Source organism: Solanum verrucosum, unplaced genomic scaffold (genome assembly GCF_900185275.1).
Source record: "Solanum verrucosum unplaced genomic scaffold, falcon-dt-bn FXZP01000004.1, whole genome shotgun sequence".
NCBI classification, from domain to species: domain Eukaryota; kingdom Viridiplantae; phylum Streptophyta; class Magnoliopsida; order Solanales; family Solanaceae; genus Solanum; species Solanum verrucosum.
The window spans coordinates 270,963-274,847 of NW_026020212.1; the positions used below are offsets into that span (position 1 = coordinate 270,963).

At 31.9% G+C, this 3,885-nt stretch overlaps 1 non-coding gene across 1 annotated transcript; it reads left to right on the plus strand.

The window, feature by feature from the left end:
- The first annotated feature begins 3,185 nt into the window (after positions 1-3,185).
- TRNAF-GAA (transfer RNA phenylalanine (anticodon GAA)) lies at positions 3,186-3,258 on the plus strand. Its single transcript has one exon. It is a non-coding gene; the product is annotated as a tRNA-Phe (tRNA).
- Positions 3,259-3,885: the final 627 nt, after the last annotated feature.

Below are 3,885 nucleotides of genomic sequence, written 5' to 3' on the forward strand. Positions count from 1 at the left end.
GTAACTCTGGTCGTTATCTTCTTTAAGGATCAAATTCACACACTTCGAATAATTGAATGTTAAATATGCATAGTCAAATAACATAGGGACGAACATTGAAATTATGTAATAATACAAGAATTAAATCGCTATTTTTATGTTATCACTTTATTTGTATTTTTTCTTCATAATATCAGCATGTGAGATACACACATAACATTCTATAAACCGATTGTTATTTGTGTTTAATAGATATAAATTGGTCAAAATTAGAGTGTTCAAGATGTACATGTCCTAATTAAAGAGGCTTGATAAAATATGAAAGCAACTTCAAATGGAGTGATAACTTAAATTTAATTGAAATTTTCAAACAAGCCATTAGTGAGATATCACTTTTGAAGGCTTAGAATTCTAGCCTTGTGTCAAGACTTACGGACCAAGGGACAGTCTCAGGTAGACAATTTCTATGGGGCGTAGGCCTCCCAAAAAGTTATGAAAGTGTGCGAAAGTTTCCTCGGGGCGAATAAAGATTGGCCATCGAGTGCAAAGGTAGAAGGGAGTTTGACTGCAACACCCACTTGTCGAGTAGGAACGAAAGTCGACTTTAGTGATCCGATGATGTCGAATGGAAGGATAGTGACTCAACGGATAAAAGTTACTCTAGGGACAACAAGTTGATCTTCCCCGAGAGTTCACATTGACGGGAAGGGTTGGAACCTTGATGTCGGCTCTTTGCCACCTAGGGATGTAGTATGTTCCAAGGGTTGGGTTGTTCGCCTATTAAAGCAGTACGTGAGTTGGGTGCAGAACATCAAGAGACAGTTTGGACTTTGGTCCATATCTGATGTGAGCATTAGAGCATTGAGAGGATCTTTCTTTAGTACGAGAGGATGGAAAATTACTTTCATGTTCAATTTAGAAAGCACTTTTTTCATTGAAAATTCATCATACCTAACAGCGAATTTCAAACTTGCAAAAATCCTGCAATATCCATGAAATAAAGAGATTTGTATAATTTCAAGTTCATTAATTAATTTCACAAATGAGCATTCAAATCATAAAAATTAACCATATAATGTTATTATTGATTTCTTATCCAATTGTCTAATTCAATAATTGAAAGGTTTAAGTCATCGATAACGACCTTTTAAAATTGTTCGCATAATTCACGTAGACATCTAATTAACTAGAATTAGTACCTATTAAACACTTAAATTATTCAAAGTGTACCAATCAAACACAAAATGTTGATGTGGCAAAAAAAATATTCTTTTCACTTTTATTGGGTGCGTGAAAGAATTTCGAATAATATTTTTGTTTTTGTTTTATAAAGAGCTTGCCTATTTTTATTGACATTTGGCACTAAATAAATAACTAAAAAAAAAATTTTAGTTATTTTTAAAGATAATATTTTTTTTTAATAAAAACGGAAAAGTAACTCTGGTCGTTATCTTCTTTAAGGATCAAAATCACACATTTCGAATAATTGAATGTTAAATGTGCATAGTCAAATAACATAGGGACGAAAATTGAAATTATGTAATAGTACAAGAATTAAATCGCTATTTTTATGTTATCACTTTATTTGTTTTTTTTTCTTCATAATATCAGCATGTGAGATACACACATAACATTCTATAAATCGATTGTTATTTGTGTTTAATAGATATAAATTGGTCAAAATTGGAGTGTTCAATCGGTACATGTCCTAATTAAAGTGGCTTGATAAAATATGAAAGCAACTTCAAATGGAGTGATAACTTAAATTTAATTGAAATTTTCAAACAAGCCATTAGTGAGATATCACTTTTGAAGGCTTAGAATTCTAACCTTGTGTCAAGACTTACGGACCAAGGGACAGTCTCAGGTAGACAATTTCTATGGGGCGTAGGCCTCCCAAAAGGTTATGAAAGTGTGCGAAAGTTTCCTCGGGGCGAACAAAGATTGGCCCTCGAGTGCAAAGGTAGAAGGGAGTTTGACTGCAACACCCACCTGTCGAGTAGGAACGAAAGTCGACTTTAGTGATCCGATGATGTCGAGTGGAAGGATGGTGACTCAACGGATAAAAGTTACTCTAGGGACAACAAGTTGATCTTCCCCGAGAGTTCACATTGACGGGAAGGTTTGGAACCTTGATGTCGTCTCTTCGGCACCTAGGAATGTAGTATGTTCCAAGGGTTGGGTTGTTCGCCTATTAAAGCAGTACGTGAGTTGGGTGCAGAACATCGAGAGACAGTTTGGACTTTGGTCCATATCTGATGTGAGTATTAGAGCATTAGAGCATTGAGAAGATCTTTCTTTAGTACGAGAGGATGGAAAATTACTTTCACGTTCAATTTAGAAAGCACTTTTTCCATTGAAAATTCATCATACCTAACGGCGAATTTCAAACTTGCAAAAATCCTCCCATATCCCTGAAATAAAGAGATTTGTATAATTTCAAGTTCATTAGTTAATTTCACAAATGAGCATTCAAATCATAAAAATTAACCATATAATGTCATTATTGATTTCTTATCCAATTGTCTAATTCAATAACTGAAAGGCTTAAGTCATCGATGACGACCTTTTAAAATTGTTCACATAATTCACTTAGACATCTAATTAACTAGAATTAGTACCTATGAAACACTTAACTTATTCAAAGTGTACCAATCGAACACAAAATGTTGATGTGGCAAAAAATGTTCTTTTCACTTTTATTGGGCGGATGAAAGAATTTCGAATAATATTTTTGTTTTTGTTTTATAAAGAGCTTGCCTATTTTTATTGACATTTGGCACTAAATAAATAACTAAAAATAATTTTTTAGTTATTTTTAAAGATAATATTTTTTTAATAAAAACGGAAAAGTAATTCTGGTCGTTATCTTCTTTAAGGATCAAAATCACATACTTCGAATAATTGAATGTTAAATATGCATAGTCAAATAACATAAGGACGAAAATTGAAATTATGTAATAGTACAAGAATTAAATCGCTATTTTTATGTTATCACTTTATTTGTTTTTTTTTCTTCATAATATCAGCATGTGAGATACACACATAACATTCTATAAACCGATTGTTATTTGTGTTTAATAGATATAAATTGATCAAAATTGGAGTGTTCAATTGGTACATGTCCTAATTAAAGAGGCTTGATAAAATATGAAAGCAACTTCAAATGGAGTGATAACTTAAATTTAATTGAAATTTTCAAACAAGCGGGGATAGCTCAGTTGGGAGAGCGTCAGACTGAAGATCTGAAGGTCACGTGTTCGATCCACGTTCACCGCATAAAAATTTTAATATTTTTAAGGAATTATTGAAGTATTTCTAGAATTTGGATAATTATTTTGAAAACAACTCAAAATTTAATTGTTTTGCTTCAATATACTTACTTCAAAATTAGTAATGATGCATATTGCGGTAATTCACTAAGGACGTGATTTCTTATGCTTTTCTTTTAACAAAAAAACCATGCCGCTATAACGTTCAAAAGCATTTGTTTAAATTTACTTGTACTATTTCTCAATCTTTCTGACTTGGTCCAACCGCCGAATCGGAAAAATTTGGTGCTAAAATTTATTAAATATAAATTTATAAAATGATTTGGATTATATTAAATTTATGAATATATTAGTTCAAATAAATATTATGGATTAATAATTGAGTTAATTATTTAAATCTAATAAATATAGATTTAATTAAAGCCCGCTCCACAAAGCCCATATGTCATGTCACTTAAATTTGATTGGCCGAAGGTAGTCCTCTTCATATCGCTCGCAACTCCCCTATTCTAAAACTATAAATAGGGGTCCTCATAATTCAGGAAAGAAAACGAATTCTAAATAAAAAGCTAGAGAAAGCTCGTGGATCAAAAGCCACAAATTTCTCTACAAGCTATAAGTTTAAGAATTCAAG